This window comes from Bombina bombina, chromosome 4 (genome assembly GCF_027579735.1).
Source record: "Bombina bombina isolate aBomBom1 chromosome 4, aBomBom1.pri, whole genome shotgun sequence".
In the NCBI taxonomy this organism is placed as follows: Eukaryota; Metazoa; Chordata; class Amphibia; order Anura; family Bombinatoridae; genus Bombina; species Bombina bombina.
Window position 1 is genome coordinate 396,749,278 of NC_069502.1, and position 15,993 is coordinate 396,765,270.

A 15,993-nucleotide genomic window follows, 5' to 3' on the forward strand; every position below is an offset into this window, starting at 1 on the left:
TAAAATTGGGGATTTCCAGATATAAATATGTTTTGAATTCACTGCTGAAAGTAAACAATCACACTCCCCTTGCTTTAAAATCTCCCAGCTAACTGTATACTAAAAAACAGCCTTACAAAAGAAAATCGCTTATGTGTGTAATGCATTTTATCTGCTGTCAGCTTAGTATTTTTGTCAAATGTCACCACACTTAGCTTTCACTGAGCAATTCTCTCTATGCTTTCCAGAAAGTATGTTTTTCTCACCTACATAACTATCAAACTACTTCAGTATATTTTCCCCCATTGTGCTACATTTGTAACATGGCCAGAAGGAAGTGAAAGTATTTTATATTGTATTTCTTTCCTGCCTTGAGTTTTAACTACCTTAAACTACTTCCTCTCACTATTCCAACAATAGAATAGAATTGTGCTATCAAAAGCCCCCACAGGCTACAGGCGGTGTGCTGAAGCCATTCTAACCCATTATTATGACCTTTCTCTTATCAGTAATTGTTTAGTAATTTGTCCATGCAATGCAACCAATATATTCTCTAATGTGTTACACAAGATATGAAAAAAATCAGCAGCTAATAGACATGTCAAATTCTAATATGTTACTAGAAAATGTAGACAGTATGTTCAACATTGTGTAATGCAACGGCAAACAGAAAGCAGCTTTCCTAAAGATGATTATTTTAATATGATTATTAAATGTATGTGCTGGAAATATTAGCCAATCTTTAAACAGGTGTGTGTTGAAGAGTGAATTGAGGTTGTGGAAAATGTAATGAGAGGAGTGAAAATGTTAGGACATGCATAAATAAAGCATTAGGGAAATTACAATAGCCTTAGGAGAAAAATTCCAGTAACACTGTTTAACTCTTCAGCTGCCATGCACTTTCCTTGGCATAATTTACTGTAACACTTTTTATCTGGAAAATGTCACTGTAGTACTTATCTGGTAAAACTATATCCCATTGTTCCACATTTAAAGGGACATTAAAGTACAAATTCAACATTTTGGCCCACAATGCCATATCCCCCCCCCCCCCCATAACATTTATGCAGGATACACAGAGCAACACAAGCTGTTTTAGTCTATTGGGCTGAAGGTATGCCATGGTTTGCTGTACCACCTTTCTGCACAGTAGCTAAGGTTGGAGCAGAGCGCAAAATGAAACACGTAAGGTTTTTTCACAAGTATTTATTTGTGCAACTTTTTTATTTCTCAGGTGACAGTAGGTGAACATTTAGAACATTTTGCAGTAAATATCCCTTTAAGACCTATTTTATCTATCCCTTATGATCTATTATATTGTAGTATATTTTAATTGGCAAGTTGTATGTGGAATGTTTATGTAGAATGAGGTGGCGCAAAAAATGCTATTCCCAATGTGAGTATTGTAATTAAATTTTATAAAAATAGTGGGATATTATACACCCCTCTATCTGAATATTCCTTTTGTAATTACCACAAGACAAATTTGTAAGTATGAAATTTGTTACAATATTACAATATTGTAATATATTAATAATTACAATACAGATACTCGTCGACTTACGACCGCGTTACGTTCTGACCTTCCGGTCGTAAGACGATTTGGACGTAAGTCGGACAAAATATATGGCATGTAAATAATATGGTCTATTGTGTGATGTGTTGGGCTGACATTTCATGATTAATAATAACAATAACACCAGAGTTGTTTTAAATTAAATTCCTTTACTAATACAGTATCATCACAGTATGAATAATAAAATAACCTTTACTGTACTGTACCTGTACTGTGCAAATAATAACATAACATTTACTGTGCAAATACTATTACTGTACTGACATTTACTGTACTGTACCTATACTGTACTGTAATAAAATAACATTTTTTTGTACTCTACCTGTAGTACTATGCAAATAATAACATAACATTTACTGTACCTGTACAGTAGTTTGCAGGAACTTTAACACTTATTTTACTTTAAACTTTTAAGAAAAGTAACTGAACTTAAATTTTTCTTTTACTGTACTTTTACAGTTATGTCATCAGAGTTACAGTATTATCATCTTGGTGAGTTGAGGCTGGAGGGGTTTCAGATGCAGTGTTCTTTTCAAAAAACATGCTGAGCTTTGTTTGACGCGTTTGTTTCTTTTTCTCCTCATAGATTTCACGATAGCCGCGCATAGCATCCTGAATTTGACGGTCAACCTTGTTAAATCTTTCAACATTCTGGTCCATGTTTTCAAAACAGGAGACAGCTTTATTTAGCAATGTAAAGCATTCAGCCAACCCCTTAGCAGTGCATTTCTTCTCTGGCTCTTCTTCTTCTTTGTCTTCTTCCTCTCTCCTATTTAAGTCTTATGGGTGTACGTTTTTGTATTTGATCTTCTATCCACAACATTAATAATTTCTCCATTTCATGAATGGGCCCTTGACGTTGTTTTGTTATTATTGTTGATTTCATTGGTGCGGAACCTTTTACAGCTTCACGTATGCGTTCCTTGTCCTTAATGATTGTGGAAACTGTGGAATGCGACAGTTTCATATCACGGGCAATCGCATTCACTTTTTTACCTTCGTCATACTGCTTTATTACTTTCATTTTTAACTCCAAATCAAGAGCTTTCCTCTTCTTTGTAGCCTCTTTGCCACTACACGGTACCGGCCTTTTGGACTGCGACATGGTCAGACCCATACAAAGGCTGCTGCTTACAGTCACTTCTCATCACACACAAGCACCGCCTTTGCGCACACAAGCACTGTCTTGCCGATGGTCGTAAGTACCGCCTTTGCGACCGATGGTCGTAAGTACCGCCTTTGCGCACACAAGCACTGCCTTGCCCCTTTACGCACATACGCAAATAAGCATCACCCTCAGTGCGACCGATGGACGTAAGTACCGCCTTTGCGCACACAAGCACTGCCTTGCCCCTTTACGCACATACGCAAATAAGCATCACCCTCAGCGCGACCGATGGACGTAAGTACCGCCTTTGCGACCGATGGTCGTAAGTACCGCCTTTGCGACCGATGGTTGCAAGTACCGCCTTTGCGCACGTATCGCCTCTTCAGTGCGACCGATAGTCGTAAGTACGGATGGCCGTAAGTCGCATAGGTCGTAAGTCGACGAGTATCTGTACTCACATTGGGAATAGCATTTTTTGTGCCACCTCATTCTACATATTATTTCTAAACTATCGGGATAACAGTTTTAGGTGAGCAATTATTCCCTACCAATCTCGCAGTCTACTCCATTTTTTCTAATTTCGGTATGTGGAATGTTTAACTGTATCCTTTTTATCTGGCACTTTCTGTAAAGGCACATATAACTAAGGCATTTTGTGTAGAAATGTAATCAATCTCTTTCTTTCTGCAGCACAGTTCTTAATCTAGCATGTTTCATTTCAGTACTACCTGTAGAAAACTTAGCTCTGTTTTTGTTTTTTTACAGAAGAGAACAAGCCAAATATCACTTGCCTGTGACATGATCACATATAAACCCCTAAATTAAGTTAAAGGGATAGTAAAGTCCAAATTAAACTTTCATGATTCAGAAAGGGCATGTAATTTTAAACAACTTCCTAATTTACTTTTATCATCAAATTTGCTTTATTCTCTTGGTATTCTTAGTTAAAAGCTAAACCTAGGGAGGCTCATATGCTAATTTCTAAGCCCTCGAAGGATGCCTCATATCTGAATGCATTTGACAGTTTTTCACAGCTAGAGGGGCGTTAGTTCATGTTTTTCATATAAATAACATTGTGCTCATGCACGTGGAGTTATTTAAGAGTCAGCACTCATTGCCTGAAATACAAGTCTGTCAAAAGATCTGAGATAAGGAGGGAGTCATCAGAAGCTTAGATACAAGGTAATTACAGTGGTAAAAAGTATATTTCTATAACAGTATTGGTTACGGAAATCTAGGGAATGGTAAATAAAGGGATTATCTATCTTTTTAAACAATAACATTTTTGGTGTTTACTATCTGAAGAGTGCAGTAGCCTCAATCCTGATTGATTAGTTATCATTAATGTTATTTGGTTCTATAAAGAGACAACCTGATAGAAGAAACATAATGTAGCAAGTATCTGTAGACCTGATGCATCATCCAGAAGAGTCTAAAGGCTATGATCCTTCAAATGGACTTTTGTAAAGATAAGATTAAAGGGACAGTATACACTCATTTTCATATAACTGCATGTAATAGACACTACTATAAAGAATAATATGCACAGATACTGATATAAAAATCCAGTATAAAACTGTTTAAAAACTTACTTAGAACCTGTCAGTTTGGCTCTGTTGAAAAGGTAGCTGGAAAGCCCACTGCAAGTGGCAAATAAGACACCCCCCCCCCCCCTTCTTTTGCATATGAAAAGACCCTTTACACAAACAGGAGCAAGCTGGAGTAGGTAGTCGAGCGTATTCACATAAAACTTTGGGGCTTGGTTAGGAGTCTGAAAATCAGAGCAATGTTATTTAAAAATAAGCAAAACTATACATTAATTTTAAAAAAAAAACTTTATGGGCTATATAAATAGATTATCTACAAAACATTTATGCAAAGAAAAAATGAGTGTATAATGTCCCTTTAAGCTGAATAGAAATTTTCTTTAAATGTATTTATTGGGTTGGGTGTTTGGAGCATCATTTACAATGGGGAGGGGATTGAGTAAGAGAGGTTACTTATGGGGAGGATCATGTGGGTATATGTACAGTAGGGTATGCTTCAGTTAGGGTTAAATGCAGTGGGTGGCATCAGGGAAAACCTGCTAAGTTTATTTGCAGTGGGGGAGACTGTGGTTAACAGAAGTCATATGGCATAGTGTTATAGTGACTGGGATCTGCTGCCTTGCACTTGGCTGGTCATTATGAAGGGGCATTACATTTTTAGTATAGACAATGTGCACTTGCATTATGACACAGAAGCACAATTTAAGCAACTACACAAAATTAGCTTTTCATAGTTTGTTTTTTGTTTTTGTGCATCAGCTGAATTTTTGCTTCTGAGCTGTTTATTTCTGTATATTTGTATATAATGATGTGAATACATACACTCTGACAAATGGGAGGTTGTTTTCATTGTTTTGCTTACTGGTCTGGTCCTAGATCTTGCTGGCTGCAATTTTGCTTTTGCTTGGAACACTGAGCTTTAATACCCATTGTATCTCACTCCATTGTCAACATTAGCTCTATGACTCATCAGACCAAACTATCCCCTGGGTTAGTATCACACAGTAACAAAACAAGAAAAAGTTTCATCTTATATTCTGTGTATTTCAAATGCTGAAGCAGTAACCATGTGTCTTTTCACTTTGATTCCTAAGAGATCCCCTATGAATTGATACCTGAGCCAACACCCTTGATGCTGAATTGCACTAAATATGAATGTATTTTGGTGCATAATATACTCAGGTTGTCAGAGAGTCTTGTAACACACAAAACCTACTTTTTTTCACCCAAAGGAGAAAACAATGTTTCCTAACATGACATTGTGGCATTGAACCACAAATATTATATCTCAGATTTTATTTTCTTTGTTACTTGTGAGAACATTATATTTGTTTTCATGTTAGCATTGTTTGGACTGTGCCACAAGTTTCTAATGTTACTAATTAGGCTTACTAATTGTGATAAGACAACCAAAAAATGATATCACAAGTAATAAATAACATAGAACATGGCCCTTGGCATTCTTAGTGCTCTAGTTTCATATTCATGTAAAGACAAACCAAGTGTGGAAGTGTTTGCCTATAGCGGTGCCAGAAAATGTAATATACTCAACTTGAGCGATGCATAATTTACATATGATACGATCAGAGCAGCAGCTGCTGGATACAATCAGTTTACATAACGTCCCCGCTGGTGATACAGATTGTGTTGGGGCCTGGTAAATTTCCTTTAACCTTTAAGTACCACACAGAATCAGAGTTAGACTTTCTTATGCTCATGAACATATTTACATATTACTATCACTTGTCTTCATCTTATTTTTCTGTAACTAATTGCTTCCATAGTAATAGTCATAGGCCATGCATAGTTAGGAAGAATATCTCTATGCATTATGTGACCACACTGAATTGTAGTTGAAGCCTTGCCCTTATGCCACCCATAGTATTTGTGTGGCTCTGACTGATGGAAATTTATAAAGGGACATTGAAGGGATATAAACCCCAACATTGATTTTTCTCACTTTTCATATCATTCAAAAAAAAAATTACTTCCCAAAGAAACTGGATTACAGCCTGCAGAAATCAGACATGTCTCTGCAACATTCTACACAGTGATTGCTTGATAAAAAAAATACCACAGAGGCTTTTCAATGTATATTCAAATTGTAATAACAAATTGACAGTTTGATTTTGTAGGCAGATATTTTGCAAAGAAGTTCTTAACTGTTGATATATACTATACAATCATATATAAAAATATAATTAATCCATTAAATCCTTTGTGGCAAGATGTATACTTTTCACGAGTGCTACACTTAAGACTGTGCTGTATAATTGTAGTAAGATACAGTTGATATGTTAAAAGGACAGTATACTGTAAAAAAATCTTAATGTATTTCCAATTACTTCTTATACCAACTGCAGAGTATAAAATGTATGACAAATTGCATTTCAGCATTATTTGTGTATATGAAATAGCTGATTTTGTGCTTTGAAGCCACAGCTTATTACAATGGCTTTATATTTCAGATGAAATCAGATTTCATTATGTTATCACTTTGTGTACACACACATGCTTCCTTATCTTATATCTGTTTGTAAACCAAAGCCCAATACTATGGGGCCTATTTATTAATGTGTGAGCGGATGTACGATGCACCATGTACCTTAACTACATTGTATCATGTCTGCCGCACATCGATAAAGAGCCTAGTCAAAATTAAATTTTCATGATTCAGATAGGACATGCAATTCTAAATAACTTTCCAATTCACTTTTATCATCAAATTTGCTTTGTTTTCTTGGTATTCTTAGATGAAAGAGAAACCTAGGTAGGCTCATATGCTAATTTCTAAACCCTTAAAGGGTGCCTCTTATCTCAATGTATTTGACAGATTTTCACAGCTGGAGGGTGTTAGTTCATGTGTGCCATACATATAACAGTGTGCTCAAGCCCATGGAGTTACTTATGAGAGGGCACTGATTGGCTAAATTGAAGTCTGTCAAAAGAGCTGACGTAAGTGGGCAGTCTGCAAAGGCTTAGATACAAGGTAATCACAGAGGTAAAAAGTATATTAATATAACCGTATCGGTTATGCAAAACTGGGGAATGGGTAATAAAAGGGACCATCTATCTTTTTAAACAACAACATTCTGGAGTAGACTGTCCCTTTAAGTACATACACTTTCAGTTTAGGTAGGGATGCCACCGGCTAAATCAGTTATTTAAAATGCTGAAATAAGAGTAAACAAGCTACTTGTAAACAGTTTAATACACTCCAGCAGGTAAAATGAATCATTGTGAACAAATTAAAGGGGAGATTTCTTTAAGTAAACTGTCCCTTTAAATACTCAAGAAGTTTCTAGTCAAGTGGGAATAGATAATTAAGAAACATTCATTTTCAGAATGTCTACAAGACTAGCCAGGTAAACTGTATATTTTCAAGCTATTTTACATAACTATACACATGAATGCTAAAAGCTAGGATTAAATCACATTACATTTCTTATGGCATTTGTGAACCATCAGTGAACTAACATTAGTGAGATCATTAGCATAAGGATTTTGGATGTTGCATGAGAACAGTAGGTAACAAATTTACACTACAATGCAAGGAGGAAGAAGCTATCAATAGTGTTAATTTGACCCCAAGCATGCAAATTCCCTGGACAGATTACATAAGGATTTTTAACTGAGATTAATTAAATCTAGAACTATAAATCTGAGGTAGAGGCAATAGAACTAAAATATATCCTTTTGCTTTCTCAGATAACCTGTTTATAATTATGGTAACACTGTTATGTCCTTCAAATCATGTCAATAATAAATTCAGTGGTTGGTTCTGAGAAAATGTTGGGCAATTTATGTACATCTGCTAATGACCTGTATAGGAAGCACACAGTCTAATGTTATACTAAAACCGACAGATTTTTATTTTATTTTTGAAGATATTTAAAATTGTGGGACATTGGTTATAAAACAAACACCCCCCCCCCCCGGAAAATATTAAAATTTTAATAACTATTACATAAATATTTATTACTTTAATGAACACATTCTGAAACAAATAATAGCAGTGTTTGGTTCTATCATTAACAGGCATTTTATGAAGGTTCAAACAAATAATATTTGTTAACAATTAATTACAAATATAAACTAATACTGCAGCTTTTCTAACACTATTTCAGATATAGAAAATGTTAAAATGATCATACAAAGAATATTATTTATAATCCGTTTGACTGAGGCAGAATAAAAACAAAAAATTACAAATGTAAGTAAGCATTAGTATAAATATATAAAGGCTAATAATAATAATAATAATAGTCAATATAATTGACATAAATATGCAGCTTATAATCATATGAAACACTGGCAATTTGTTTTACTAACTGTTCACATAATTGTATCATATTTGTATATTCTTTGTCTGTGTATTTCATTGCTTATTTAGGAGCCATGTTTTTTATCACTTTTTACATCTGCAAACATTTTAAGCATTATTTTATGTAATATTATTTATAAAGTATATTACTTTCTCTGGTCATTTTTTTAATTTAATTTATAGTTCCCTGTTTGGAGAACTCTTGTATTATTGAAGATTGTCCAATTAAAGATCGATTTATATTTTTAAGGTTTATTTTGGTGCGTTCTTGTTTTGTGATTTTAAAAGGGCAATGTAATGTACTGTAAAATATAATCTGCTTTAATCTGTTCCCAGTGATCTGTTTTACACGCTGTAGTGTACCGAATTGTTTATAAATAGCTCCTTAGCCTTTATTTTGTCATTTAAAAAGCTGCTTTTGCCTGTTGAAACCACCACCTATAATACAAATAGTATTACTTTTAGTTTTTTCTATTGAAAAGCTATGCAAACAAGACACAGCAACTAGCAATCAAGTTCTCCTTGCTCTATAGGTATAGTAGGTATTGGCCGTTCTGTATAAATAGAGAGATAAGATAAGGAGGTCATATAGAGAGATAAGATAAGATTAGGAGGTCTGCTACATCTGCAGATTCAGAACATTAATATGGACATTTTCTTGAGAACAATGGACTGAGGCTTCAATCAGCAAAAACAGCTATTTGATATACAAAACTAAACCTAAAGAACAATGTCTTACACATTTTATGCACTGCACCTACTACAGCAAGCAGTTAGGAACACATTAAAGGAACAGTAAAGTAAAGATCAAACTGTTGTGATTCTGATAGGGCCAGTTATTTTTAAACAACTTTCCATATCAAATATTAGAGTCAACATAATTCTAAAATATTCAAATAATGTTTTTGAATATATGCATGTTTTACATGATTACATTCTGTCTCTGTACACTTAGTAGAATAGGGTTATAAATAAACAAATGTCAGAATTGAATCAGTTAAATGTACTTAATGTAAAAAAGCAAAAAACAAAAACAATTTTTTTATATATATTCTGCTCCTGTTGACCTCAACGGGAGCCCAAAAACTACCTATGTCTATCTGAATGATGAAATGTTAATTTTGACTTTACTGTCCCTAAAAAGAAAAAACAAATTTTCAGTACAATGTCCCTTTAAGATGCTTACACTTAAATATATTCTACATGTTTATGTACTGTAACTTGTACATAGCATTTGCAAATAAAACAGACGGCCAGATTACGAGTTTTGCGTTAGGAGCTATGCGGTACTAACAAGCAGTTTTCTCTCACCGCTCACTTACACGCAGCGCTGGTATTACAGGTTTTTATAAACCCGGCGTTAAAAGACAAGAAGTGAGCGTAGAGCAAAATTGAGCTCCATACCGCACTTCAATACCAGCGCTGCTTAAGTCAGCGGTGAGCTGGTCGTACGTGCTCGTGCACGATTTCCCCATAGGAATCAATGGGGAGAGCCGGCTGAGAAAAAGTCTAACACCTGCAAAAAAGCAGCGTAAAACTCAGTAACGCAGCCCCATTGATTCCTATGGGGAAATAAAAGTTATGTTTACACCTAACACCCTAGCATAAACCCCGAGTCTAAACACCCCTAATCTTACACTTATTAACCCCTAATCTGTCGCCCCCGACATCGTCGCCACCTACATTATATTTATTAACCCCTAATCTACCGCTCCGGACATCGCCGCCACCTACATTATACTTATTAACCCCTAATCTGCTGCCCCCAACATCGCCGACACCTACATTATATTTATTAACCCCTAATCTCCCATACCCAATGTCGCCGCAACCTACCTACATTTATTAACCCCTAATCTGCCGCCCCCAATGTCGCCGCTACTATAATAAACATATTAACCCCTAAACCGCAGCACTCCCGCCTCACAAACATTAGTTAAATATTATTAACCCCTAATCTGCCGTCCCTAACATCGCCGCCACCTACCTACATTTATTAACCACTAATCTGCCGCTCCAAACGTCACCGCCATTATACTGAATGTATTAACCCCTAAACCTAAGTCTAACCCTAATCCTAACACCCCTAACTTAAATATAATTACAATAAATCTAAATAAAAATTAATATTATTACCTAAATTCCTATTTAAAACTAAATACTTACCTGTAAAATAAACCCTGATATCTACAATATAACTAATAGTTACATTGTAGCTAGCTTAGGGTTTATTTTTATTTTACAGGCAAGTTTGTATTTATTTTAACTAGGTAGAATAGTTATTAAATAGTTATTAACTATTTAATAACTACCTAGCTAAAATAAAGACAAATTTACCTTTAAAATAAAACCTAACCTAAGTTACACTAACACCTAACATTACACTACAATTAAATAAATTACCTAAATTAAATACAATTAAATAAATTAAATTAAATTAGCTAAATCACAAAAAAACACTAAATTGCAGAAAATAAAAAACAAATTACAGATCTTTAAACTAATTACACCTAATCTAATAGCCCTATCAAAATATATTTTTTTTAAATAAACCCTAGCCTAAACTAAACTATCAATAGCCCTTAAAAGGGCCTTTTGCAGGGCATTGCCCCAAAGTAATCAGCTCTTTTACCTGTAAAAAAAAATACAAACAACCCCCCCAACAGTAAAACCCACCACCCATACAACCAACCCCCCAAATAAAAGCCTAACTAAAAAAACCTAAGCTCCCCATTGCCTGAAAAGGACATTTGGATGGGCATTGCCCTTAAAAGGGCAGTTAGCTCTTTTGCGGCCCAAAGCCCTAACCTAAAAATAGGACAGACTCGTAATAATGGCGCTATGGAAGTCCCATAGAAAAAATGGCTTACGAAGTTTACGGTAAGGCCAAAGAAGTGTGCGGTGCCCCTAAACCTGCAAGACGCGTAATAGCAGTGGTAGTGAAAAAGCAGCGTTAGGACCTGTTAACGCTGCTTTTTCAGCTTAACGCACAACTCGTAATCTAGCCGATAGTATTTAATGGCAGATAATATCGATAGACCTGCCTAGTGTGGCCCATTTTTCCTATAAGATATAAGCCTAATTAGTTAATTATGCTTATCCTAGACATTGATGAAATCCCCATAGTGTTTTTCCCGACCACTTCTAATAGAAGTTTTTTCCATGAATCAATCAGCCTTTCTTTAAAGTACCAGTATGCTGTAAAATACGGTTTCCTTTTAATGAGTTTACAATGACTTATTATACCAGCTGCAGAGTTTAAAATATATGGAAAATTGCTACTTTAGATATATTGTTGTAAATAAAAAAGCTGTCACTGCTAATTGAAACCACAACCCTATGAAATGAGCTGAGCTTGCAGGGAAAGTAGATCTCATTAGCTTATCTCTCTATATTTACACAAATTCCTCCTTATTGTTTTAAATATATTGGAAACACATTAAAATTTATTTGTGTAGGATCCATTACTTCATGTCACAGCCCACCAGTGGGGTTTGGACCTCTACAGGAAGACATTTAAAGCTTGATGTCATCAATCTTCTAGAGCAACATAGACTGGGTTAGTGTTCAGTGAATGCTAGAGAAACAAGAAGTCACTTTTTTGCCCATGCTCAGAAGAGGCAGAATGCAACTTAAACTCTCAGCATGTCTGCTTTTTTATCTAGCTGTAGGCAATGGCTGCAATGAGAACTTCTCAGAATTAATTTTTTTTCAAGAATGCAATTAAGTTGTTTGTTGTTTTTTGTTTTTTACTCAATCACTTATTTGTGTTTACATGTGTGTGTGTGTGTATATATATATATATATATATATATATATATATATATATATATATACACACATACATACAACATACAGAAAACCTGGCACTTGCCAGCAGATACTCAGTAATGTTTAAAAGCAAAACTGGGGGAAGTCAGTTACATTTGGCGCCAAAGGATCAAGCCCAGGACCACGTCAAGGTCTCCCCCTTCCTGGGACCCTAAACCCACACCCACAAAATGCATACTTTTAAACAAACCAACTGGGAACCTCCCAGGGTGACACAGGCTTTTGTAATCTCCCCTATGTAAATACAAAACACAGGAATGGACCACAGTAATAGACTGGACTGGGTACACATCCTAAGCCACTGTTAACTCCACAGCCCTGAACACTGACAGACAGCTGCGCAGTTCCCAGCAGGGAAGCATTACAAACATTATAAACACAACACACAGAAAACCTGACACTCGCCAGCAGATACTCAGTAATGTTTAAAAGCGAAACTGGGGGATGTCAGTTACATTTGGCGCCAAAGGATCAAGCCCAGGACCACGTCAAGGTCTCTCCCTTCCTGGGACCCTAAACCCGCACCCACAAAATGCATACTTTTAAACAAACCAACTGGGAACCTCCCAGGGTGACACAGGCTTTATATGTATTAATAAAGAAGCACTTTTTCATATACTTTTATTCATTTTCATCATTATTTATGGTTTTAAATAACTTAGGGCTAGATTACAAGTAAAGCACTAATTTATTGTGTGCCTGTAAACGGGCAAATGTGCCCATTTACTGGTGCACCATAAATAACCAGCCATTACAAGTGGTTGGTTATTGCTACCATGAGCTTACGGTAGAAATTTGCGCTCAGAAAAGATCAAAAGCCCTAGAGACCAGATCTCTGGTTAATTTTCAAAATATCCCCCAATTGTCCCCAAATTCTGTAGCATTTTTTTAATAAAAAAAACTGCACAAAGCAGTTATTAGGGATTAAAGTTGGCGAAAAGAAACGGAACTGAAAAGTGCCTTTACATTGCGGTCTATGGGGAACTGTGTGTTCTGTAGAAATAAATATGTATATGCTTATATATGTACATATATATTTGTGTGTGTTAATATGTGTATATACAGATATAAACACATAAATATATATGTATATATTCATATACATATATATTTAAATATGTTGCCCATCGCTGCGCTTCTTACCCCCTTCACTGCGCTAGGATCTTATGCAGTGTCTTACGGCATGAGAATGAGGCTCCCATTACAGCCTATGGAAGCACGCACTTGTGAGCGCAAAGTTTCCATGCAACTTGTAATACCAGCGCACATTTGCGTGTGCTGGTATTACTGAGTGGTGATCAAATATCAATCTTGCAAAATGTCAACCTGTTTTTAATGGATTACAAAGAAAGGAAGTTTGAATTTTTGTAAAAAAACATCGCTTGAGTGCCTTCCTACAGAAATCTACTTATATACAAGAATTTTGAAGTTGCACCCACGTACTTATAAAGATTGCAAGTCGTGCATGGATCTGGACAATATATATATATATATATATATATATATATATATATATATACACTTACAATAGTCAACATAATTCCTAAATATTCATATAACTTTATTGAATACATGTATTTTGGTTACTCTGTACACCTAGTAGAATTAGGTGAAAAATTAAATTAATGTCAGAATTCAATAACCCGAAAGTTGTTAATGGACCCAAATGTTAACAAAGCAAAAATGATCATTTCTGCTCCTGTTGACCTTGATGGGAAAGAAAAAGAACCTGCTTCTGTCATAATGAATCTAGCGTGAAAATGTGTAAGCTGTTTCCTTCTGTAATCCTTTTCAGCTGCCTTTTAAACAGCTATTGGCCAGCGGAACACTAGTAACACCAACAACGTAAACTCATTTTCAGTCAACGTTCAAGGTTGTTTATCTGATTAAAGGCACTTCATTGGCAGTTTTAATATTCTCATAAATCCTATTTTCTTAAAGGGACAGTGATGCAAAAACTAACCTCCAGTATCAGCTTGTATAGTCTAGAATCCACTGCTTATGTACATTCTGCTACTGATTACATAGACATTATAATTATTATAGCATTAATTAAAATGATAAATTTTTGTCAGGGAATTAGAAGTGCATGATTTTGATGATTTCATAACTCGGTCGTGACAGAGTAAACATTGCTCTCATTTCAGCGTAATATAGTGTTACTTTTACTTAATGAATTGAGCATGGCAGTGTAGCTTTAACATGCTGAATGGAGCATAGCAGCGTTATTTCATAAAATGGGAACCAGTAGAGCATAGCAGAGTGAAAGGTTCTGCATTAACAATGTTTTCTTGGCGACTTGTCTAGTGGTTTAAGAGCATCAATAGCATTTGTAGGTAGCAAATTGATCATTTGTTTGTGATGTGCATGCAAAGTATTTACACATGTAAACAATGATTTATTCTGCTTGTTAGTATGTGCATCACTATATATATCACCTGTTCTATAGCCATACTATATATATATATATATATATATATATAAATGTTAAGATTTAAATAGACATTCAGTATGCTAAAGAAAGGGTTTTAAATATTTTTGGTAAAAGACAAAGTCATCTTTAAACTTTTATGCCAATTTAGGGCCAGATTATGAGTAAAGCGCTAATTTGTGCTTTTTCTTGCGCGCTAACTGCGATAGGAATAAACTTTTTGTGCACGTTGGGTTGCACTTGTATTACAAGTTGAAAGTAAAAGTTATTGCTCACGCGCTAACCGGATGCATGCAAAAAGGCGAACTTAGAATAACCTATTCCACCATAGAAGAACCCCCCACTTACACGCTAAACCCAAACACATATTCACAAGTGCGCTAACCTGAAATGAAAATATTAATATGTCACATTCCAATGTTCTTCACATAAAAGAATACGTTCTATTTATTCATAAATACATATTTCTACATATAGCTGATGGTATTTTGGTACTATTTATATCTATACCTATATAAGATATAAAAATACTGCTATGTGCAGACCATTTGAATGTGTAATATTTACAGTAAATACACAGTATAACATTTTATTAAATATGAATTTTGTCATAAATATGCTTTTTTTATGTTTTCATCTACTTGACAGCAAAGGGCTCGCCTCCAATGCACTTTTATATATGTCTATATATGTGTACATATGTCTTAATATGTGTATATATAGTATGTCTGTAAATACACATATACTTATATAAATACATACATATGTATACATATATATACAGTATATATATATATATATATAGAGTGGTCTGAGGAAGGGGATACGGTCCCCGAAACGTCACAGAAATAAATATGTTTGAAAAGGACCAGTGAGTGCAGCCATCTGTTCATTGATATTATTCATTTTTTTGCATGCACCCTGGCACATTGTATTTGTAAGTGAGAGTGCTCTCCTGTTGCTAATATTTATATATATATATATATATATATATATATATTTATACATATATATGTATACACTACATATCCTCTCTAATCAACAAGTATACTACAGCTCGTCCACTAAGATCCATCAATGACCTGCTCCTTGCATCTTCGACTATCACCTCTTCCCATGCTAGACTGTAGGACTTCTGTTGTGCAGCACCTACCATCTGAAACACTCTCCCTTGTGCAGTCAGGCTTTCCCTTAATC